General features: G+C 41.4%; 1 protein-coding gene across 6 annotated transcripts in view; it reads left to right on the top strand.

Annotated features, from left to right (window-relative positions):
• ATXN1 (ataxin 1) overlaps nucleotides 1–25,780 on the top strand; it is a 223,169-nt gene that overhangs the window by 74,646 nt on the left and 122,743 nt on the right. Inside the window, exon 1 of one of the 6 annotated variants that reach the window (XM_032114985.1) lies at nucleotides 17,306–17,327. The exons of the other annotated variants lie outside the window; for them this stretch is intronic. The gene's annotated coding sequence lies outside the window, so the exon portion shown is untranslated. Of the gene's footprint in view, nucleotides 1–17,305; nucleotides 17,328–25,780 lie in introns of those variants that run through there. 6 annotated transcript variants of the gene reach the window in all.

Raw genomic sequence — 25,780 nt, 5'->3', positions numbered from 1 at the left:
CACCTGCCCAGCCTGCCCTGCTGCACGGGCAGCCCTGCTCTGCACCACACTGAGGAGCTAATATGAAGACACACATTGTGGTTTCCTGCTGTTTTGCTTTGTAACCAGTCCACTGGTAAATATAGCTTGTGTGTGGTTATAAATTCATTCTCTCATTATGTGTGGTTGTTGTGCAATAATTATGTAGAAATTACAACTGAGGATTGTTGTGGATGTTTTTTTGTTTAGTTTATTTATTTATTTGTGCGCTGAATATGCCCTGCAGTGAGAAGAGCAGGCTTTGGTTTCCGCCCTAACAAAGACAAGGCTACAAGCAGGTGTCAGCCTTTGGCATGGACACAGGCACTGTCTAGCAGGCTGCTGACTTTTATGTGGCTCCCTTTGTGTGGTGAGACAAGCACTACAAGGGAAATCGGGGACCTGTGCTATTTGGGCACTTTTTTATTTTTTCTTGCTTTACTCTGTGGGTAGACAGGCTGTCCTTCCCTGCAGGTTTGGTACCGTACATGTGTTTATTCTGAAATGAACCCATCCTGTCTCTTTGGAGGTGCTGGTTTTACATTTCCTGAAGCCCTTGTATCTCTGGCAGCTTCCAGCCCTACTCTGGGCAGTCCTCCTGGCCCTGCTGCCTGGCTGAGGCCATAGGGCTTGGAGTCTCTGCCTCCTGCAGAGGTGCTCAGGTTCTGCTCCCTGGAGATCTTCCCTTCATATGTGGGGCCCCTCCTGTGATCCCTCCTTCTGTTCAGATGTGGAATTAAAATAAGTGTGGGGGTTTTGTGTTTCTTTATTTAAAATTCCAGTCAAGCAGATCCAGAACAGTGCTTGTCCCTGCTGCGTTCTCATTTTCCTCTCATCCCTCCTTTAATTTTACATTATTCCCTGCACTGTGTTTGCAGGCCATATGTGTCCTTTGAACTCTGAAGAAGCTGTGCCAAAAGGAAGCCGCCTTGTCCTCCCCTCCTCCCATCGTGGAGCCGCTCTTAGATAATTGCAATTAGTACACAATGCGGAGTGAACTCAAATGTGAAGTTCATGGGTGAGCGTCTGCAAATTTCCTGAGAGCTTCAGAAACACTTGTGCTTGGTCTCTGCTTTTGCCCTTTAACCCTGCAGCAGTTCCTTGTCCGAAACAGCCGCTCCTGCTCTGGGAGGTGTTTGTGACCCGCATTTTCCTATTGGCGTTCCTGGCGTGGCACAGCCACTGCTGAAGCCTTGGCGGAATGCCGTGGCCCAGCCAGGGATTCTGCGCGGAGGAAGGTGGAGCTGCCTGTCATTGTGTTACCACACGGGGGAATAAGTGGCTTCAGGAGTGGTCTGTAGTAGGAGAAGCCCTTCAGCTGTGCTCCCGGGGAGAGGTGGGTAGGTTGCCTGCCGCAAGCTGACAGGAGTGGGAAAAGTAAAATTCACCCTGTTAAACAAAAAGTGGGAGAATTGCTTCTTGTCATTCATGAGGTGCGGAGCAGAGGGACGTGCTGCTGGGCCAGCTGCTGGTCAGGGGGCTCAGCATGAGCTGCTGGCTCGGCCAGAGGGATCACTGTCAGGTTGGGCTTTAGTGTTCAAGGGGAATGTCCTCTGTGGAGAAGGGTGACGAGTGCCTTTTGTGTCCCTTCCCCCTTTAGTCTCTGGGAGGTGTCTTCTGTGTTAAACCAGGTTTCTGACCTCATTTCTCAAAGGAGTTTTAAATGGGGAGAAATAGGAGTATTAATTAGTGCCTCGTAAAGTACTTGTAGTCAAGTATGGTAATTTTCTTGAAAGGATAATGTATTAGATGAATAAAAATACTCTCCATTAAAAAATGAATACAAAGTAATTTTAAACCACAAAGATTATTGTACATTTCTGAAAAATTAATGTGATTAAAGCAAAATATATTTAATAAATTAAAAAGACCCTGTAAGGCTATTTAACTTGTTGGTCTCATATTAATTATTTTCAAATCTACTGCTACAGAACTTCAGCCTTACCTGCAGGGATGGGAAGTGATTTCTTCCCTCACTTCATTTTTTGGCTTGTAATTATTAGGTCTGAGTTGTGGGTGTGGTGATTTGATTTTTCCCTTGGGTTGTTGTTGTTGTTTGTTTGTTTGTTTTAGTGTTGTATGGTTTTTTTTGCTTTCTCAGAGATTGGCCACAGTGAAAAATCAGACCCTATACTGTGATCAGAAATTATATGGAGATTTCCTTGATGGATTTAGTTAATGTGACCTACTCATGCCCTGCTGTCTGGATTTGGAGCTGAGAATACATATTTTTCAAGGATGTTTCCTCCTGCTTGGTTTGTCTATGATGTGGTATAGATTGTGTCTGCTAGGGTCACACAGGCTTCCTTCAGTTACTTCATGTGACTTTATACAAATTATATTAATTTTTTCTAGACATAGTTTTTGCCCCTTAGATTAGTTTTGGGTTAGGAATTTCCTTAACTCTCTACTGAGCTGTTACATGTTCAGCTACTTAATGAGAATTGCTCTGTATGTTGTGGAAGACAATAAAGTAAATGGAGCTGGAGATCCATGGGTTTGCCTGGTCATTTATGAAGTTTATGTATTGACTTAGGGAGGACATAAAAATCTCAGTGTAAAACTGGGTTTAAAAAGTAGCATGTTTAAAAAAACTCCGGGTTTTGTGGCGTTAGGAATGAAGGCACTTCCTCACCAGTCTCATCACAAATGTTGCGAGGATTTTATCCCCTCTTGCTTGGCATGTTCTCTTACTAGGGGTATCTACAGGGCAGGTATTTGATACTTGATTCCCCCCAAACTCTTGTTCCCTGTAACAGGTCTGTGGTACAGATTCAGAGAATGCTAGAAGTCAGTTCTCAAGTTCTCAAGGTTTCCTAACTTACAGTTTGTTATGGTTTAGGTACCTGACCTTTTGAAAACATTTTTCCAACAGATGGAAAAATAGAGGGGAATTTGGATACCATACAATGTTCTCTCAGATGCCTTCTGAACTTTCAGGCTATTTGATGATGGTGACAGCCAGGTTTTTTTTGTCTTTAGGGCACATCTTTAAGTATTCTCTCTCTCTTAAGAAGGCAGCTTTTGCATCTGATTCTCCAGCCTTGTATTTTACTTTCAGCTTTTCTCTTCTTGTCCTGTTGCAGCTTTGACAAGCTTATGCAACTGAGGTGATGATAGCTGCCTTGATTTCTGTTATATCTAAAGGTGCTTCTCTCAGCAGAGCCCTTACAGACTAAACATGTGAACAAGAGAAAGAGATTTTACTTGTCTTTGGGACACTAGCAGAGCCTGCAATGGTTGGATAATTGACTGTTGAAAGCCTTGAGACATTTCTTCTTTTGTTTGAGAAGGTAGTGGTGGCCAGGGCTCCTTGGTGGTGTACGAAAATAGCTCAGGAATTCAAGGAGAGTGTTAAATGCTCACATAAATGTATGGGAGTTGTTAGCTGTTGTTACTATACCAAGTGTCTCCCAAGATGAATGGTCTGTACTGCCATAATGTTTCAAAGTATGATTATTAGTCTTTTCTAGCCTTAAATGATACCAAATCTATCCACTGAAAATGACCTTGAAAATCCTCTTAGTACAAACGATCTTATTTTCAAAGCCACCTCCTCAGGTTACAACTAAACTAAGCACCCAACTGGCTGCAGTTAGGGCAGCGCCACGGCTGCTGTAATGACATCCCCAGGTGTGGCCGTGTGGATGTCCCTGTGCACAATCCATTTTATGTGGCTCCCAACATGCTGGTTGGCTTCCCTTGTTGTTTGTGTGTATTTTCCCCACCACTCACAGAGGACACGGTCAGACTTTTTTTTTTAAATATTGTGACACCGCAGCTGTAAGTCTGTCAAAACTGCAAGGGCATAACAAAGAGTGGATCTGACCGATGGCACTGTTATCTTTTACTTAGCATTTCCCTGGAATTCTAGCTGACAGCAGCCCTTAATATAAATTCGTTATTTGCAAGGAGCTCTGTTTAAGCTAGCAAATTATTGTACCAATGTGTGACACTAACCATACTGCAGAATAAAGAGCGGTGAAGCATTTATGATGCTAAAATAATTTCAGGTCATGTCTTTTTTTTTTTTTTTCCTTTGTGTGGTTTTGCTTTTATTACTAGTGCTGAAATGGTTCTTGCAGTGCAAATGAGAAAACCAGACTGAACCTCCTGTTTTTTTGTTGGGCTCCCAGCTGGAAATCCCTCCCTCCATTTTCCATTGATAAAAGTGTCACAAAGGGAATCCAGAGCAGAGGAATAGGTGGAAATAGAACAATGCAAAGTCTTGGACTTGAATCACAAAGAAAGTTAACTAATGTAGATACAGTACTGGATGAGCTGCTGCTCCTTTTATGACCAGGTTCATTTACCTGTGGTCTTAGCATTTGTGGCTGCCCTCAAAGCCATGTAACAAATCAGCTATTTATTCTCTCTTTGCTGTGGAGGCTCTTTAAAAGGATATGGCAGAGCATTTTCTTCTCTCCCTTCCTATGGACTGCTTTATTTGACCTTCAAGAATTCAGAGTCTCAACAGGGGCTAGAAAACTCACATACAAGAATGCTTTTATTGTTAATCTATAAAATATGTCTTTCACTAATGAAATAAAGATGTGACATTTATAGAGCTCTGATAAGGAACATGGCAGTGGAAAAGGCCCAGGTCTCCTGCTGTTCAAATTAAGGGCTGCTGATTTCAGTGAGAGAAGAACCAGGCTTGTTAAATGTGCATTTTAACACGTGCACTCAGGTGTTCCCATAATGCTCAAGAAACTTACAGAAGTATTTTGCAAGAATTGAGAAGTAACACCATAGAGAACTTCGTTCATTTAAGTGACTGAAGGTACTTAGTGCTCCTTCAGAGCTTATTGAGAGGGAAGATTACTTGAGTTTCGTTTCATGAGTTAGGTGGTTAAGTTTATACTTTTTCTAGACTTTCTTAGCATTGTATCACTAAAACAATGGCTTCTGTATTGCTGCTGTGTTTGACCTTTGTATCAGGGTCAAAGAGCTGACATCACAATGTTTGCCCCAGTGTCTCTGTGGTCACCTGCCCGTCATGTGCTGTAGGCGAGGGTCTGCATGCAATGGTGTGAGGAAGCGGCTTGGAAGCCCCTGGGGAAGACAACTGCTGCGCGTCTTGTGCTGGGTGCAGCAGGGAGTGTGATGGTCTGTGACACAGGAAGCTCAGTCCTGAGTGAGGCAGTGACCTGCTTTGCTGCAGTGGGAGCAGCAGGTGCTCAGCACCCCACACCAGTGCTCAGCACGTGGCTTGTTGCAGACCTGGATCTCTCGAGCTTTGCTGAGAAGCACTGGCATACCTTCCCATGTGAAAGACTAAGTCCTGCTCTTGTCTTTCCCTTTTGTTCTCCTCCACTCTTTTTTCTCCCTCTTCCTCTTTTCCTGTCTTTCTTAAACCTGCTAAAATGCCACACAGCCACACACTGAAGTCTGTTTCCTTGTTCTGATGGCTTATTGTGATGGGGTAACAAGAACATGCACAGCTATTGAAGTATGGAATGATAATATAGCAGGAATTGGTTATGCAATGAGCCAATAAGCAGGATGTGCTTGGCCTATCCATATGTTATTCAAGGGTACAAAGGAAAACATGCCGAATAGTGAGTGAATGAGAAGGATGACTGGAAATAGTGTTTGGATTTATTGGACATTTCAAATCTCTTCCTCTGACCCCATAAATCAAAGCGGTTGTATTTTGTGCTGGGTTTGGTTTTTTTTATTTGATTATTATTGGGCCACTCTTAAAGCCAAAAAAGGAAATGCAGCAGGCAAAACCACTTTAAGTTGAAAACCAAGTAAGAATAAATCTTAGTGTGCTACCTTAATAATGCTATTAGAAAATTGCTTTCCAGTGAAGCATACTGAAACTTAGGAGTAGTAACTGCTTTAAGTGATACAATTTTTCTAGCATTTTGACAATGCAGGAGTTTTTTCTTCTTGCCAGTGTAAGAGTCAGTAAAGTAGGGTTTCTTACTACCTCCACTCTGCCCAACATGCTATTTCCATGCAGAGATGGACTCTTCATGCCTGTGCCTTTTCATCATAATGAGAATACATGAGAGATATGTATTCTGTGTATGAGTAAATACAGAAACCCAGGCCAGTTATTTTCATCACTATTTTTCATAATAGGCATGCAAATGTTATATACAGCAGAGGAAGATGCTTAAGAGCCAATTCTTACTAGATCCGAAATGGGATACTGGTTGGTGAATGATTACAAATAAAGCTACCCCACACTGTCCTTAAGAGACTCAGATTTGGAAAAGGCATATTATCTGTAATAGTGGGCAGAGCATCCACTGAATCAGAGTGTTTTTGTTTAAGAAAAGGCTGCCAAACATTGAAGGCAGGGAAAACAGTATTGTTTTTTCATGCTCTTGGTGCCAAAGAAGCAAAATAAGGTAACAGAAGAAAGGGGTAACATTCTGAAGGCACTTGGGTTTTTTTTCTGTTACAAATAAAAAATTAGATGTTTATAAGAAATTAGGGCAATTGAGTTGAGTGTTCTGCTTTGGACAGTTGTAACACTAATAGGATGGAAGCAGTATAAACAGTTGCTACAATTATAGCTGCAGTTACTAAGAGAAACCCATGTTCTGTTATTTGAATGAAGCATTCACTGTGTGGCTGAAAAGCAGTAGTATCTTAAAGAGACTGGGAAGAGAAGGAAAATTATCCTCTTTTTTGTTTTGTTTTGTTTATTTTATTATCCACATGCTTTTTTTGAGAAAGCCTGTGCATGTGATTCATCCAAGAGTTCAAATCCAGTCTTTCCTTTGCACCCAGTTTAAACAGTTTGAAAAAGAGAGTACATGTGCATTTAAAAAGTATATATCTATGCATATAAAAATGAAAGTATCTACAAGAGAGCAGAAAATGGAATGATCGAGTTTGTATTCCCTGTAGCCCACTGAAACTTACGGGTCATGCACAAATTATTCAAAGGGTAATTTCCCTTCCATTTTCATCAGGTTTCTTAGTATTGTGAGCCATTATTTGCTTCCTTCCAGTGATGTGTCAACAAACATTACTTTCCTTTGTGGATGCAGCTGAATTTTGTTCATTAGAGAGATTACAACACATGAACAATTGTGCCTTTAGAGCACTAGCATTTAAGCAGTTTATAAGGAGTATGTTTATGCTTTGGATGGAGATCAGTTGGTGCTGGTGTTAGTCGAATTAAGGCTGAAGTCATGGAAATCTTGACTTTTTGCCCACTTCATGTATCTTTGACAATTTAGCATGTATGGTGGGCAGTTTCCAAATGCAAACCATTGGTGTGCTCATAAACACCAGGACACAGAAGGGTGTTATTAATACTGGGCTTGTCTCTTTATAAATGAAGGAGGCAGATCAATGGCTGGTATAAATTAGCATCTTCCTGTCAAGTAAAGTTATGCCAACAAAGATGGAATGAGAATCTGTCTTCCTGGCCACTGTTTTTAAACACAATGCTGGAAACTGCTCATGTAGTTGTCTCTGTGTGTGTGTCTCTATTCCCTTACACTGTCTCTGTGGCAAAATGTGTTCTCTAGTCATGCTTTTTTTTTTTTTTTCCCCAGAGGACCAAACACAGTTTTTCAGCAGGTCTCAGACTCTTTTCCTTCTTTAAATGGCTCTTATTCATGTTTTTCCCATTTTCCAGTTTTGAATATGAAAGTAACTTCTTACATCCCTATGCTTCCAGTTGTATCAACAGAATAGGATGTCTTTGCTCCTCTCCTTCCCTGCTTTTCCCATCCCTGTGGATTCCTACATCCTGAGGAACTGCTTCAACTCTTGTCTTGCAAAAAGCCCAGCAAAATAGTATTGCTCTGAGCTGGAAAGTGTTCGTCACACTTGTATAGTGCAGAGTGATTCACAAAGTTAGTGCAGGTTGTGCTGGGGTTTGCTGTGTGACTACATGGATGCTTTGCAAATCCTGCTGTGCTGGCTTGCAGCTGGCTCTGGACTTCCCAGTGGGTAACACTGAACCAAATTGGATGAGCCGTTCCCATTCAAAATGTCAAATTTGTGTTCTTAATTTCGAGGATGTAACGTGATAGCAAAATCATTCTGTAAAGGGTCATACGCTGTGTTACTGTCAGTTTGTGAGGCTCAGACAGAAGGAAATGATCAAAAACACTCGATGCTCATTATTTATTAATTGAGTTCTGGCAGAGCCTTGCTACATTCTGGCTTTTTGTTTGTTTCTTTGTTTACAAACAAAAAAAGACAAGCACAGTTCACAAAATAAACGAAAAGGAAAATTTGTTAACAAAGATTTCTGACAAGGAAGAAGTGGGGTTTGGGGGCATTTGAGTGGAGGTGCCTTGGAATACAGGGAGAGCAACTTGGCATTGTGTCACCCTCTCTGAGTGTTGCTCCTGAAAGAGAAGGGTATTTTAGAGAACAGCAGACCGTGAATCTTCTATGCTGGCATGCTGGGTTACCAGAAAATATTTACCCTGCTAAGTTCTGTGGTGGGGATATTTTAAGTGCTTGCACTTTGCTGCTTGTATGGATTTACTTTCTTAAGAAAAAAAAAAAGGTCAAACTAACAAGAAGCTCCAACTGTTTTCTTGCTTTTCTGTATCTCTGCCTTGTTTCTGTACATATTCAGGTAAAGAACAGTACCTTGAAGTAATTGCATATTTCTTTACTAACTGTGGTTTTTTGACTTCTAAAGTCCCAAAGCTGCTTAGAGATTTTCTTCTGCAGTGAACCCTATGCAGACAGATCCTTCCATAGCTGCTGTGGCCCATGTGGAGCTGTGGCAAAGCCTGGGGTGTGAAGTTTACATTGATGAAAGGTCTGAAGATTCAGCTGCTGGTCTCCCCCACCCAAGATTAAAAATTAACCAAGTATAGGTGAGTTTTTCACAGGGATAGCTGAGAACACATCTCTGATCAGCATAATCCCTCTGCCAAATTTCCAGACTTGCTCCAGAGCCTGAAGTCGTTTTTATATCTCAGTAAATTAGCAACAACAGCAGCAGCAGCAGAAGTAAATTTAACAGTCAGCAATACATTCTTATTTGCCTGCTCTCTTTCTCCAAAATGGCTAATTTTTTCCTGCAACTTTCCCTCAAAAGGTCAGTCTGAGGCAGATACTAGAAGATTTTAATTAAAATATTTTAAAATATATTTTATGTTTATATTAAGCATCTTTTATTAAAATATTAATTCACTTGCCAGAGTTGTAAAAAGCTAAAACCAAGGCTCTTGAGGAAGATGGTTGAATAGTCTTCAGGGTCATGGTTGCTGTGAGAATTGCTTTCCTTGGGCTGCTGGTCTAAAGGTGTTGTGTTCAGCTGCAATTCTGTGTACTCTGTCCTTGAGATACCCATTTCTCTGCCTTTCACTTTCCTCTACAGCTGCTCTGTGGAGTGGTAGAAAAAAATGGTGCAGGAGATCATTCTTTCCAGGTCACTTAGATCATTGTTTCAGCTCTCCTTTTCTTGTCTGCTTCTTTGACTTCACAAATATTTCTGTCCTCCCTTTGGATTAGAGCTGGAGCTTTAAAAAGGCAAAATACGCAGTGAGACCTGCTGGACTTGTGCTCTGGCCCTGTCCTCATCAGCTGAGCCCCAGGGGTTCTGCAATTTACTCAGTAAACAAGAAGCCAGTGTCAGCTGCTGAAGCTCCTGTGGTTTTTCTCTGCTTTTACCCCATCAGTGCTTTTTGGACAGTAGTGGTACCCAGCAGGGGTCTGTTGCAGTCCCTCTTGCCTGGTTAAGTGGCTGTGGTGGCTTTTCTTGAACCATGTCAAAACCAGGACCTGGGAGGTGCTGCACGGTGCACCCATGTCTGCACAACTGCCTTGTTGAATTTGGCAGCATAACCAGTCAGGATACAGAATATGTTTGCTCATCTGGGTCTCCTGAAGAGAACAGGCAGGTCTAGGAAGTTGGGCAGGGCTATTGAAAGCGCTTGTAGACATGCAAGATTCCAGCTCTCCTTGGCTGTGAGCTGGCTCCCTGAAGCACTGCTAAAAATCCCCCTCGCTGTTCCTCTGTGCTCGAATCAATCCCAGTTGAAGCTGGGAGTAATGTTTGCATACCTCACTGGTTGTTCAGGCTAAATTAATATTAGTATAGCACACTGTGTTCCCCATATTGAAAGGACTACATGAACACTGCTGTTTCTAGGCAGCTACATCCCGTTCTTGAATGCTGTAAATGTACTTAGACAGGACAGACAAGATTCATTGCATTTGTTTAGAAAAACCCTGTCAGTCCCTCAGTATATGTATGAATGCATTTTTTTACATAGATGGTGTGTTCAGTGTAAAGCTGAAACCCTCCTCTGTTGGAATAGCCCTGTTTCAAAGGTTGGGGTTTGTGTTCATTTGCTGGTTTTGATTCTGCTTGCTGCTGCATTGCATGCTGGAGGGAGTATTATGTATTTTTTTCAGGGTCTTTCCCTGCTTACAGAAACCTTCCAGTGCATGCATAAATCCCCTAGCAATGCTTTTTCTTAAGCTGAGAACATAAATAGAGTAGATTATTGTCTGGTAAAGCTGATTGGTATTCCTTAAATCTTGATCTCATCCCTTACTTATTCACACATCATCTGCACAGAAGATATTTCTGCTGTCTTCTGAACTCTGTTTCACACAGTCCAGTGAGATGTTAAAAAATAATTATTTTATAAATCTTTGCTAAACCAAATTAAAGCATTAAATGAAATCTGGAGAAAAAAATGAAATCCGAAAAAATAATTAATTCAGGCTAATAAATGTTCTTCTGGTCATAGATTATCAAAATTCTCCTGCAGTGTGTGAAAGAGGGTGATTTCTCCAAAGGTCCTGCTTGCAGAGCATCTGCTGGCGATGACAGCATTAGGAAAAATAGAACAAGCCGTGGCATCAGTGCTGTTGCACGGTCAGCATTGTGGCCTGCAAGAGCAAAGCAGCACCGTCTCCTGCAGGAAAACCTGGGCTTGTAGCTCTCAGCACGCAGGATTCTACTTGTTGTATCATGCTGCCATAAATCCTGAGCAGCTCCATTGAAATGAGGGAATTACTCCAGATTTATGCCAGTTTCGGTGAAAAGAGGCTTTCTGCTGAATGGATCGGGGCAGCCACTCGCCAGGTGGAAGGGAAAGAAGTGACTCAGCTTTCAGCAGTTGTTGGCTTTTGCCAAGCGCAGTCATAAATTTCCTTTTTTATCCCCCTTCTTCTTCTCCCTGCCCCCTCTTTTTTTTTTTTTCCCGCTGGGTGAGTGACTGCTTTGTGCACCACGCAGAAAAGAGGACTTAATTTCTAAGGGAAGAAGGGATCTAGTGGAAGGATGAACCAGCCTGAGTCCTTGCTGTGAGCAAGGAGCTTGTGGAGGAGCAGGTCACCCTCGCTAGAAGCATTTGGCCCCTCATTTCAGAGTGTGCAGTATTGGCTTCTGCTTCTTGCCCTTAGGAGACAAACGTTTGTAAGAGGGAGTTCTCTGCGTGGCTGCCCTCGAATTTCTGTGTGCACGGCAATAACCCGCTAAGGACAGTGACAGCAGCTCCTCCCGCGGGGCATACAAGGGAGCAAAGCCTGCACCAGAGCAGAGGGAGCTGCAGCTGGGTGCTGCCTCTTACTTCCCCCCCCTCCCCCCAGCTGTAGTTACCCTGCTGTGCCTCCCCAGCAAGCTCACGAGCCAACAGCAGTGGCCATTACCTGCACCCAAAAAAAAGGAGCGAAGGGGGAGAAAAACCCCCACAGTTAGGTTCTAGGGCCATGTGCTAGCTGAGTAAATATTGGGGTTTATTGTGGCCTACCCAATACGAGTACTCCAAGTTTAGAAATGGTGTTAAATTACTGCAATGAAAAATGGAATTTAAAAACTCTAAATGGAGAAGACAATAGCGTACTGTAGATCTCTGAAAAACATGGGTTGTTGAACTGAAGCTCCCTGAATGTTTCAGCCCATCTGTCTTGATAGTTTCTGTGTCTTAATCACGGATTTCATGAAGTGTCTAATTTTCCTTTTTTATCTTTCTGTCTTCCTCTTGTACAAAAGTTAAGACAGGGAAATCATCTGAGCTGGATTTACTTTTGCATTTGAGAGAAAAGCAGTCTATAAAAAGAAGTGAGTGGTGTGTGTGCTGGGAAACCAAGTTTGTCTGCTTTGGGTTTGTGGGAGCAAGATTTTCCCACCCTCACTTCTGCTAATGCGGTGGTTATTGGGACAGCTGGGGAGTGCAAGTATAGGTGCCTACCCCGTAACTACCAGTGCTTTTGATTTTCTGGTTCTGGTCCACGGTTGTCTACACAATGTGGACTGGCTCTACTGAAGTCACTGGCAAAACTCCTTCACTGCCCCTCCCACTGCTGCCACTGTTCCTGGCAGCTGTCAAGATGCACTGGGAAATCCCTGAGCCCTCTTGCACCTCGGGAAGTCTGCAACAACTCTTCTGAACTGGAGAATTGCTTCCTATTCATCACTGTGGGATGAAAAGCACAAGTCAACCAACATAAATGTTCCCCCCAGTCAGAGCATTTTAATTGACCCCTCTCAGGAGGGTCATTAAAGGAGGGTTGTGCCATCTCCAGATTCTTCCCGTAGGAATCCATCACATAAAGCCTACTCAATTTCTAGGAAGAGTGGAAATTTTTGCCCCTGCCCTGCGCAGAGCACAGATAAGGCCATGTACATTTGCAGTGTGTACTCTGCAGAAGATGCTGATTGACATTAATTAGGAGTGGGAGGTGTGAAAGTGTAAAAATAAAATTCCTTTCTGTCAGGTTTACTATTAGAAGTGAAGTACGTGGTGTGACACTGAGTGCATGTGAGCGTGCACGTGTGAGTGTTTGTGGAGTGCAGGGTGTGTAACTCAGCATTTAGAAGAACAGCAGGAGTGAAACATTGCAGGTTTGAACATCTGTAAAAGTCTGTGATTACAGCCTTTTACTTGGGAGCTGCTCAGTGAAATGTGCTTAAAAATGGTCTCTTTTCCATTGCTAGTTCAAAATGCCGTGCTGAAAGCACACAGTGCCAGAGGTTGCAACTTGTGTCAGTTTAGCTGTCTCTGCCCGGCTTTGTGCTGCTACAGTGACTGTTGTGAGAAGCAATCAGAAGGGACAGTATTTTTGGTAGATTTTAGCAAGAGCAGTACTTGGAAATTAAATGGATCTCTATTTAACAAGCCTCAGTATTGCTCCACTTAGTAATGGTTATTAATTCCTTCTCTGTGTGTGTACTAAAAATAAGAAGCAAAAAGTGAATTCTGCTGTGTTAATGGTTCGAGAAGTACGTTGTTGAATGTGCCTGGCCTCCTCTTACAAAATAAATGGACAATCATCTGTGTAACTTAAAAAGCATATTCTTTGGATCTTAACTGCATTAGAATATCTGAGCTCGAGAACTATTGCTTATGAAATTTCTTCAGTATCTGTGTTTTATGTGGGTGATACTGCCAGAGGGTTATCTGTGAAGCTTTTAATAGCTGCCTGACTGTCCATCTGCTCTATGTGACTGTTTATATTTATCCTTTATACGAGAAAGTTCAAAACATGGACACTCTGTCAGCCTAATTCATCTGTCACTGAAGTGGGTGGCACCGACTGAAGACCTCTTCCCCAGTGGTTGAGACCTTGCCATGCAGAACTGCAAGTTTGTGTTTGGTCTTCGTTACATATAGCTGAAGGACAAATCTCCTTTTTCTGTTGCACCTCTGAAATTATATGTGTTACCCTAATTTTTGCTTGTATTAGTGAGCTGCTTTAAAGTGGACCCTTTTTTATTATTATTGCCTAGTGGTTCGATGGAAATGAGTTGCTAATCCCTTCATTTCCTAGCAGAATTTTTCTCTGTTGACAAACTGACCATTTGCTGAGGGAGAGGGTGGGAATGACAACTCTCCAGGTCTGCAGGGTACCGATAACACATGCTACAGGCACTGTGAGTTGTGGCTGCTTGTGCTGGGCCTATGATTGAGATACAGAGCTGTTACTTAGGCCTGCTGGTTAAATATCATTTTCTGTCCATTACTGAAAGTAGATTTAATGTTTTGGACATTAAGTCAAGATACTCTCATCCTCCTAGAAGGAAAGCATCAAAGCTGACAACACGATTTTGCACTGGCCTCACTAACACTGGTGCTGTTGCTTTAGCATCATAATATGGAAGAACTGACTCAACACCACCCCTCCCCCACCCTCCAAAACCAAACGAAACAAGAAAAAAACCCCAACACTGACCCAGGAAACTCAACCCTGGCTTGCTGATGTTGATCCTTCTTAGGGGCTGATACTTTGGGTGAGGTGTCACATGTTGCTGAGAAGGGGCACATGGCTTCAGCTAGGAGAGGGTGCTGACTGTGGGAACATGGAGCTAAGGGTAGTGCTGGTGGATATTTTCCAGCCAGCTTTGGTATCAAGTTTACAGAGTGCATGTGGTACAGAACTTCCCATACTGTGTCACAAAGACAGGAGTTCAGAGGTTTCTCCAAATGCGTACCAAAGGCCCCTCTTGGTTAACTGAGCTGCATGTGTTTGTTTGTGTAGGGGTGGGTGGGTCATAGGGAAGATGCTCCCTGCGCTGCCCCTGGGTGAGCCATGGGCGCACCTAGTCTGCCACAGCTTGGATAATGTGCACAGAGAAATGTTTGAATTAACTACAGAAGCACCAAAACCAGTTCACAGGTACACAAACACTGAGGTTTCCCCTTGAGGAGAAAGATGCTGTAGTTTAGTTAGGGAAACCACAAGGAGGTCGATTTCTGGGTTTTGGTTTTATTTGCCATATATAACAGCTTACTTGTGTTTGAAAGGGTTAAGCAGAGATAAGTTCATGGTTGAAGCTGCAGTGGTGGGCACAGAATGCATAGCATATCTGGTGTCAAAGTAGTTTTTTGTACATGTAGATAAAAATGTATTGAGTTTTCAGCACTGTTTTTTTCTTGGCTGTAACTGTGATGTTACTAGCAATTAATGACAACTGGATTTCTCGACTGTGTTTTCTTGCTGTAAGCCTCAATTCAGTGAATCAAGCAAATGTATGTGACCTGTGAAGGAAAAAGAAAGGGGAAAAAAAAAAAAGAGGAGGGCAGAGTAAAAAGACCATGTGTGAAATCACCCTCAGACTGTTTCTGTGTTTAAGGCCTGATCAAGTAGTGTTCTTGGGAGAATTATTCAGAGCTCATAGAGTTCAAAGCATATTCAGTGTCTTCTAGAATGAGATCTCTACTTATTGAAGAACCATTTGGTCTTTGGGCCTATATCTATAAATATAGATATTTTCCTTCTTAGGGACTGTAACTGCTGAAGTCAAACCCACCAGTATTTTGGGTTTGACCCACCCACAAGGTTTGATCTTCATACACATAAAGGCCAGTTTACACTCTTGAGGCAAGTAATAAGATCTTGAAAAACGTGTAAATCATATAGTTCATTTTGCCTTCTTCCTCTTTTCATACTGATTAATATATTAGGCTGTCTAAACATAAAATACACAAGTAAAATGTGTGTGGGAAAACACTGAGTAGGTACATAGCCTTCAATGATCGGGTAGCTATTTGTAAGCTTGAATTAATTAGTTGGGCTGACGTGCAATCCGTTCAGTTTTGTGGGGGCTGGACAGTTTGTGGGCAAGCAGGAGGGAAATCCTTTGAGGGATGTGTCATTGTAGGACATTCTCATACTAAAGTTTTTTTGGAGTGGGGGAAAGAAAAGTGCTGTTATAATATCTGCTCATGATTCTCCATGCCATGAACATAGTTTAAAACCAGAGCTTGTGTTTCGAATGGTTCTTCAGTTGTCATCATGTTTTTCAATTCTGTGTTACAAAAAAAAGCATTAAATTATTTTTAACACGTTTAGAGACAGTGCTTGAAATAGTTTGTAATCAGCTAGACCAAGTCCTGGATGGTGCTTTCCTATTAGTGTTTATAGAAGAAAATAGTGTTTGCACAGTTCAAATGCTTTTCATGTCAGCACTGATCACATTTGTTTGCAGTCTATGAAAACAGAACATTAGATTTCACCTCAAAGCTATTCTAAGAAAACTTTTTAATAATCATTGATTATATTTCAGAAACATGGCAGTACTGAAAATGTTACCGTAGCTATAGCCATGAAGTTAGAACAGCTATTATTTTTGGAGTGTATCTAAATCAGTATTTTTTTCAAGTGGAAAGATTGGCAGAATTTCATTGTGCTTGTCAAAGTTACTCACTTCCTTCCAATTCCTCCAGTTTTACTTATCTGTTTGGTGAAAGCAGAACACAGAAATGCAGGATACGCTTTCCAGAGCCCACGTTGGGAGCCTGTGTGCAGCATGTCAATAACTACCTGATGCCTCTCAGGCTTCCCTGTGTCCGTCCCGACTGTACTGCCCTCAGTGGTGCCTCCACTGCTCAGATTGCAGAGTCAAGCCTGCAGGTAGGCCTGTGGCCCAAAGGGCAGCATGGCTGAGAGCTGAGGCTGCACCTCCCAAGTCCCACTGAAGGACTCTTGGCACTGCATCATCCTTCCTCTCTCTGCAGCTTAAAGACATGTTTAATACTGAGCGATGGTTGTAAATGTGCTTTTCAATGCCATCGACTTGCAAGAGTGTAACTCTGGGAAAGGATGCTGTGAAGCTGCCAACACAGCTTGTCCAGGAGTTTTCTTTTCTGAGGAGTGTTAAAGTGGCATTAAAGTTTTCCTTTTGCTGGGGTGCTTTTCCTTCTGTGTGCATCAGTGATGCTTGGGCGGGTGTGTTCCTTTTTTCAGACTGAGATTTGGAGCTGTGCTTTTCATTCTTCACTTGCACTTAAATAGTAAACCAATGTTTCATAACACCAGTGTTTTCAAATTCTGTGATAACTGAAGTGTCCAAATGATTATTTATTGGGAGTAGAAGTTTATCATTGTATTATCTTTGCTCTAAATTGGAAGGATAGTGCTTCAAGCATTTTTTAACAGAAAAAAATGATAATAACTTGACATTCCACAGCATACATAAATTGATGAAAGTCAAAAGATCATTTGCTTTGAGGCTGTGCATAATGATCTTATTTGTTATTATGTGGTCTGCACAGGCTACTCTCAAGACATGTAGGATTTCTTCCTTTCTAACGTTTCTACATCATGATGATAGAGATAAATACTTCATAGATATGTGGCCATCTGGTTCTCCTAATTCCACTAAATTTACCAGAAGAAAAAGTAATGTATTATGCCTTTCTAAATATAGTTCTTTTTCCATGATTGAAAATTGAATCACTTATTCTGTGGAAAACTCTGATATTCTGTAGTTTCCTTTGTTCCAACTTGAATATTCTTAGGGAAAGTAAACCCTTGATTTCTTCATATAAGTATTGTGGGATTTTTTGAAATTTTTCTTCTTTTGCTGTCATTTTCGGATCCAGATGTTCTCCAACCATACAAACCAAGTAAAGGTATTAGTGACCTCTTTTGTTCCTCAGATTATAGCAAAAATAAAGATCTTAAAATGCCTTAGAAGGAAAGGAAGGCAGTGTAAAAGAAAGCTAGCCTTCTGGGAGGAATAATTTAAGAAAGAAATTTGAAGCACTTCTGTAATAAATCCCAAACTTAATAAAACTCTTTGTTACTGGGGTTTGGTCTTGAAATTGTATTTCTAGTTTGGAGACTTCCACTGGCACAATGTCTTCTAAGATGGTTTGGTGTACGTTTTGGGTTAATATGAGTGGTTTCAGTTGCTGAAGCAGTTGTAGGAAGCATGTTAGAGGCAGTTCAGACCTGGCTGTGAAGCTGTACAGCAATGTCAGTGAGTGAATATGAATGCAACGATCTTGGTGCCACTAGGAAAAAGAGTGGTATTAATAACAATGAGAAGAAGAGGGACCAGCACTTGATGTGATGACAGTTTCTGTTTGCTAGCCAAGTAAATGTGTCAGAAGGTCACCAAGGAGTATCTATGGCAACCAAAGGAGGAGGATGGCTCTGCTGGGTCAGTGTTGCTTGTTGGGTAGAACCCCAGGCAGTGAACTGTGATATGACCTGATTAGGACTAAGCTACTGACTGAAATTGATAGTATTTATCAGCCACAGTCTTCAAAAATCAATGAAAAGCAGAAAGAAAAAAATAGTGGAAAGCAGAAAAAACAAGGACCAAGAAAGTTTGTCTGATATCTTTCCAATTAAAAAACTCAAACTATTCAGTACACACAAAAGTGTGGTAAGCCTGATCTCTGGAAAAAGTTACTTGTAATTTCTGCTAGGAATGTTTTTACTCTGCAATGTCTTTTTTTTTTTTTTTAATTTAATTTTTTAAAGAACTAGGGTTTGTCAGGAATCTTACATACCAACACCAGACTTGCCATAAATTTTGTCAAGTGACATTTCTTACGTGATTTTAAAAACTAAAAATAAATGAAAAATCACCAAGTCTTTTAAGCCTTTGATGGAAATCCAGCAGCTTAAATATTGTTGAAATCCAGTCTGTAGGGTGGGTTAACTGAATTCCCAGTGTAGTAGCACTGTTAAAGCAACTGTCTTAGATAATAAATGGCAATATGCTCTATGACTCACTTGAGGGGTCATTATTTTTGGCTGGCCTGAAAGACGATGTTTGCTGGGCTGCAGTGAGGAAGGTGTCAGCTTGTGCCATGTATGTGATCAAAGTGACACAGTGGAAGAGCGAGGGCAAGTTTCCTCAGAGATTGGGGAGAGGAGATGGATTCCCTGCTGTTTCTTTGGCCTGTAACCCACAGTATTAAAATCTGTAATGAAAGTGTTGTGTGTTCCTTTCCCTTCACCATCCTCCATTTTGTACTGCAACGTGGAAGCCTAGGGAGTAGTACTGCATGTGGTACTTCACGATCTGAAGGTCTATGGAATTACATTATTGAGGGGATTAATAATCTCTGGGACACATTGTAATTTGCTTTATATTAATGAACATGCACGTAAATAATGTAGTAAAGATCTAAACATAAAATGGTGAAAATCTGCAGTTTGCCTGGGTGTTCTTTTTTTTTTCCACGGATGTGCTGTATCTTTTATAATCCAAAGCTTTGCATCTGAAGCACTTCTTGCTGCTGAGATGGTCTTCTCTAGCATGACCCCATGCTCTGATCCTTAGTTTGCTCAGAGCCTACCTCAGACCAGCTGCCTTGTGAGCACTGCCTGCTCCTCTCAAACCCTCGTTTTAGTTTTCATGTTCCTACGTTTTATCAGGTGCCAGCTGGCACCGCAGCTGCGCTGATGGCACTCAGAGGAGCCCGGGGTCACTGTGAGCTCAGCAGGGTACTGGCTGCTGCAGGGATGGCACCAGCAACCACAGGGAAGCTGGGAGGCGTTGGTCACATTGCTCTTGAGGTGAATCCACTGCATACTCATGGAGCAACACGAAGAGACTTCTAGTTCTTCTGTATCTCTGCCAAGGAGAACATTACTACAGAGCACTGTCATTCAGCTGGAATAAAGGGAAATAAAGGACGAAAATGTTTGTAGGATTGCAGAACTGTTGACTCTTTCAAACTCCTACAAAAGTAAATGATTGAACAAGTCTACAGCTTGGGTTCAGCTGTGGATGTGCAGCTCAAGCTGTAATTTTCTATTCCGAGATAAACTCTAGTTATTATTTAATGAAATAGAAAGTCAAGGCTTTAAATTGCAAGCAATTCAGATGTTTTTCTTCCACAAGATTGTGTAGCATTTTTTGTTTTGTTTTCCGTCTTCTTGTGTCAATATCTAAAAGTTTACCGTGATAAGTCCAAGTGGCAGAGAACATGGTTTGTTCTGGCACGAAGAGAAGGCCAGGCAGTGTTTATCCAGGTTCAGAAAGCCTGAAAGGAGGAGAGAAGTGAGTCAGACTGATGAGTTTGGAACAATTTCTGACTGATGCTTGTAGTGCTGTTTGCATCCATGCTTTCAATGTCTGTGTAATGCATTACAATGGTGATTCTTAAAACCCCAACAAATTCTGTTCCCCTTAGTACACAGAAACTGCCCTAGAATTTTCCTTGTTATCTGTTTTTGGATCATATTTTGTTGGCAGCATGGTACAAGCTATAGCTGGCACCCGCATGATGCAGTGCTAGGCTTTGTGTAAAAATACACTAGAGTGTATGTGGGCAGGGCCATAGCCTCTGCAGTTGCTCTATTTGTAGCACGGCTCCTTCATCTTTTGCATGTTTCTGTATGTGATATTTGGGCAGATTTTAACAAACCTGGCTTAGGGTCTGAAATAACAACCAGCATCGTATCAAAGCACTTAGCGTATTATGAAAGGAACATGCTTATACAGCATTTATTATGTATTTATAGCTAGCCCTTTAGACTGATGTAAGGAAGAGATATTCTGAAAGTATTTGAAATATCTACAGATTTTTATTTTTATGTTTCAAAATGCAGTGCTTAGAAATCTCACCATGAAAGCCTATATTGATAAAAACAGCTTCCCCCTTGGTTTCTGGGGATACTTGTGACTTGAAGGCCATTATGATCAGTTGCTTTCACACTGTGTTGTTGTTGGACCACAATGAAACAGTCCATGGATATGGTATGTTCATCAGGATCTGGTGTAGAGAGTCTACCCTTTGTAACGGCATGAAGTTTTTTAGGGAAGACAGATTAAGTGTTTCACTAGATAGCTGAAACTCATGCAATGTCACCAAACCTCATCTTCTGCTAAAGTGGACAAAACTGTTTGAAGAAGTAACCTGGTTTTTCTCATACCTAAGCACTTGAAATATTAGGGAAAATAAAAGTGGATTTTATTCCTCTAAGTGCAAAAGAGTCGTTGGAAATACTTTTATACAGGCAAAACTTATAGATTAAAAAATGTGTAGCAAATTTATCACAAACAAGGCATGTTTATTTCCTCACTCATTTGCTTCAGAGACACTTTAAACTAGCTTGTTTTCTGAGATCATAAGTTGCAGACATTGAAGAGGAGAAAGCAGAAGACTAATAGCACTGATGGCAGAAACACCACTTAGCTGCTTATTAAATAAAAACTGTTTTGCTTCCAAGTTCTTAAGTGCTATACTTATTTAATCTGGTTTGCCCAACCTCTCTTTTTAAGTCATTTGTTCTGCTCAAAATTGCAAAGAAATTTTTTGTCAGAACACTTTGTTGGTTTAGATAATAACTTTTTTTTTTGGTTGCTTTTGTTCAACACATGAAATAAAACGTTTTCAGATGGAGGGTTGGCCCTCATTAATTGGAGTTTCAGGAAGCAGAAAATGGGAATGCTAACAGAGTATCTTCAAATAAATCATGATTAATTGCACGTAGAAATAGTCTGACTTCATTTGTGTATGCTTAACAAGCCTTTACTGACTACTACAGTTTCTGCTGTTCAAGAATAAAACTGAGAGTATGTAGCATCAGTATCTGTTTGAATATACCCCTGCGCCTGCTTTCACTGCTAGAAAGCACAAGCACTGGTTCTGCTGCATTCTGCTGTTGGCAGCTATGAAGAGCTGTCGATGAGAGCAAACTGGATCCCAAAACTGGACATCCTCTGTGTACAACATGGATACAGATCTTCTCCAGAACCAGTTAGCATCATTCTCTTTTGACAGATGTCTTGGGGATTCTGCTTTGTTCACTTTTTTCTCCCCGCTGAGTGCCATTTTCCCTGCTTTTTCTTTTTAAAAAGGCCTTTTCCAGTCCCCTACCCATTGCACAAAGGTTTTCACAGCATTATTTGGCCATATGTGAGTTTCTTGTTGCCATTAGAGCAGCCTGCAGGATACATCTTTCTGTGCTGTTGAACTTGGTTGTAATATTTCTGTCTGTGCCCTGCCACACTTGGGACTTTGGAGGCCCAGCCATTTTGCAAGGCAAATTTCTTTTCCTGCTCACTGCTACCAGTCTGCAATTCTGGTTTGCCCAAGGTCCTTCTTTCAAAAGTCACTCTTGCCATGTTCACAAGTGGAAGATGCTCATTTGATGGGGAGGGGGAGGATAAAGGGTCAAAAGAGTAATTTTCATGCTCAAAGCTGCTATCATTAAAGTGGTGCAACACACTTGCTGTATCAGCCATGAGTTAAGCTGCTACACCACTTTACTGTTCATCAGCTTCATCAGTGTGTTCAGCATTTCATGATGAAGGTTATCCAGGGAGAGGAGATTGCAATTTGTGGAGATGCAGTCATGTGAAAGTGGTGGCCAGAGGAGCCCAACTCCCCAGCCTCAATAGAAAATGCATCCACAGAGAACAGTTCCCCTGGCCCTGATATATAGCATTTATCTTCAACCTAGGTTAAGTCAGAAAGCACAGCTGCCTTCTATTGCTTTGGTTTTATAAATTTGATCTGTGCCTTTGATGATATTTTTCATGTCTTCTAAGGGAGGTAAAGGCAAAGACAATGCTTTGATCTGTGATCAGTTCCATGGATTCCTATAAAGGTTTTTTGAGTTTTTGGTACTAGGAAAAAACAAATCTCAAGGCCTGTTTTTAAAAACAGATTATCAGCAGAGGAAAGGCGCAGTGGGATGGTTACCAGCGTTGGGAGGATAAATAGGAAAGCTGAGTAACATGGGAAGGAGCTACAGGTTGAGGCTTGGGTTGGGAAGATACTGTAGATGGGAGCTGGAGCATCAGTGAAGTGTGTACAAGGTAACTGAAAATGTCAGATAGGAAAGAGTGAGAGGGGAGAGAGTGGAAAGCAACTGTATTGGAGGATGCTGGCACTGGATTTGAGAAGCAGGAGTCTCTGTTGTATATAATACTTCAGCAGTATAAAAGACTGGAGTTTATTCTTGTTGATGTGCTAATAAGAGCTCTGGGGGTTATATCTTACCTCTCTGGAAACTGAGTAGCTGCATAGTGAAGAGATCTGCCACAGCAGACATAAACCAGTTGTTGGAAAGGTCTCACCTTCAGTCCGTTTTGTGCAGTCAGGGGACTTGTAAAGCAGTGTGAGCATTCAGAGTTGTATGCAATTCCTGTTCTAACCCTTGTCCTATGCTTATTCTTTTGAGTTTTCTTAAGCTTAACTAGCTAATGCTCCAGTGGCAAAATACAAATACTATCATCCATGTTGCTAGGAAAAATGATGGTATTTTTAAGTGTGTTCATGGGAATCCAGAGGTGAGGTGCTTCAGGATAAAGGTTTAATTCTCAGTTTATTCCCCCTCAGTTGTGCTCATGCAGATTGCCTTTCAGTAACAGAAGAAATAATCATCAGTTTCTTCACTCTTTCCTGCATTTTTTCTTGAATTAGCTATTGGCTACCTAAAAACACATTTTGGGAGGAAAAGATTATTTTTCTTGGAATTTCTTGTGATGTCTGAGACTAAGGTATCTCACTAGTAATTAAGAATTAGATTTCTTTTTCATAACCATATTGTACTTCTTTTTGTGCCATATATACATCCCTTCCCAACCTTTATCATCTAGCAACTTTTCATGCATTCAAGCTTAATTTAATATTAGTTGCATGCTTTTATATAGTAATTCTAATCTTAGTTTTTTTCAAAAGGGCAAATTACAGAAACAACTTTTGTGAGATACAAGCTCCTAGATGATGATACCAATTTGCTTTTCACAGTTAGGCACAATAAATTACTTTTCATTGCAGGTGAAATGAGCTGCACTGACATGTTTCTTCTTCCACAGAATGCAGTTGGGTTCTGGGACAGGGATGAAGAGCTAGCAGTCATAATACTGAAGGAGCATTTAAGTTTTTATTTAAATTCATAGTTATCTGCTTGATAAGCTACATGGAAAGCTGTACGGAAAAGTTATTTTCCTATTGTCTTTTAATTTCCTATTACCTGTAAGGAATTTGCACTTAACTTTGTGATGAACCTAGAATCCTACAGACATTGCTTTTTCAAAAATTCCTAATGTGAAAAAAAGAGTGTTTCTGTATAGGAAACAAGGAAAAGAAATCTCTTGAGTCAACTACATTTTTGATAAAGTAGATTATATTTTTTAATGGCCTGATTCAGTATTAGATTATTGCAGTCTCATTCCATCTTAATTTCATCCATCAGCGGAGTTATTTCAGCATGCATATGGTACAACGGATGTCAGAATTAGCCTCTCTGTGTGTAATTATCCTTTAGTCTGCAAGGATAAGAAGTACCTTCTAGAGGCCAGCAGTACTGCCCTGTTAAATCTGCTGCAAATGTGATCTGAGGCTTTGAATACTGAACTTCAAGTACTTTAAACAAAACTTTGAAAGTAATTTTTTTTTTTTTACTGCAAATACACCAAGGATCTGTTGCAAGAGAAAGGGTCTAATGCCCTTAGCCTGTAATGAGCCCCACAGAGGCAAATCTTGCCTCTCTATTTACTCCAAAGCGAGGGAGTTTGCCTGCCTCTTGGTGAGAGATATATGAGTAGGCCCTATCAGAAAAACACAGTTATTAACTACCTTGCCCTAACCTGAAATAAAACCTTCTTCTTTAAGGTGAGTATGCTGTGCTCTCTTCTCTGATGTCATGCTTTTACTGACTTCTTGTGTTAAAGACAACCATGCTGTGTCTCTGTATTTATAGGGAGGAGACAGAGTGATAGGCACTAAATATCCACTGTGTGTATCTGACAGTAGAAGACAGAGAAGGTTGTCTGTCTGTCAGGCAGCCTACATTCTGCAAAATCAAGTGTTTGAAAAGCCAGCATTTTAAATGGCCAAGTCAGTTTTTGCCCTTACAGGTGCTACAGGACATGTAGCTGCAGTGTATATATTTACAAGATTCAACATTTAATTCATGTTTTAGAAACCTCATATTATTTTCCTGCTCGTGCTAGTATTGTCTGTGTTTTACAACTATATCTGTTAAGGTCAGAGCTATCAAATCTGGTTAGTCCCAGCCTGATTTTCAGAGCACGCAAGTCTCCTGCAACCCTCCACTTCATTTGAATGGGCCTCTGGGCGCACACAGCACTACTGTGAAGGAGGCCAGCTATGTAGGTCCCAAAATACGGATTGGTACCTAATTTAGTGTATCCAGGGGTGAAAATGTTGGCTTAGTATTCTCTCTCCCTGGGACTCATACTCCGTGTATTGCTTCTTGTATTTGAGATGGGAGCTGTCATTCACTGTAAGCCAAGTAGGTCAGTGCCTGTAGGTATGGCTGTATTTTATACATCCACCCCCATGGGTGCGTGACCACCCTCTGTTGAATCTTACTCTAGGTACTTTGTTGAAACATTTTAGTGGGGTTCTGCTCAGGTTACCCTGGTCCTGAGGGCTGCTTGAGCCCTGGATGAGCAAAGTGAGCAAAGCAAGCTCCTCCTCTTGATCAAGTTCCTGTAAAGGAGATGGAGGGAGTTGCCCCTTCTTGAAGACTTGAGCCAGAAGAGGCACAGTGGCAAAAGCAGCCAGAAGACAAACTGTGAGTTCAAACTGCATATAAATCTCTACCCTAAGCTGATTTGTGGTTTGGTCCAGCTTTCCTCTCTTCCCTGAGCCTCTTCCACTCAACTTCACTCTTAGCTTGATCATTTTTATCCACTTTCTGTGGGCCTTCCTTCATGCTCCTTTCATTCAGCTGGTCTCTTCCTCACAGAATGCAGAACCCCACGTTTCACTTCCAAACCACCTGCAGGGGGGCAGAACACCTAAGCATGCGCACATCTTCCACTGAGACACAGGAGCTTGCTGCTTGCTTGCTCCAGGTCTCTTTCAAGGCAGAGGGAACTAAAATAGCTTAAAACACTTATTGCTGTTGAAGATGAACATGTGACTGCCTCAAACTGCATCGCCACTAAAGGCTTAAAAATAACGTGGTCTGCTGCCATCTGCTTACACATCTTTCCTCCACCCTCCATTGCTCTTGTCACTTCAGGCTGCTGTAAGCTCTTCAAAGCAAAGACAATCTTCTCTGCCTTTGCAAAAGGCATGTCACTGTGGCACCTTCCCTACCCCATCTTTGCTTAGCTCCCAGCTTGCACTGTACTACA

Source organism: Corvus moneduloides, chromosome 1 (assembly GCF_009650955.1).
Source record: "Corvus moneduloides isolate bCorMon1 chromosome 1, bCorMon1.pri, whole genome shotgun sequence".
NCBI lineage: Eukaryota > Metazoa > Chordata > Aves > Passeriformes > Corvidae > Corvus > Corvus moneduloides.
This window is presented reverse-complemented; position numbering and strand designations above follow the sequence as displayed.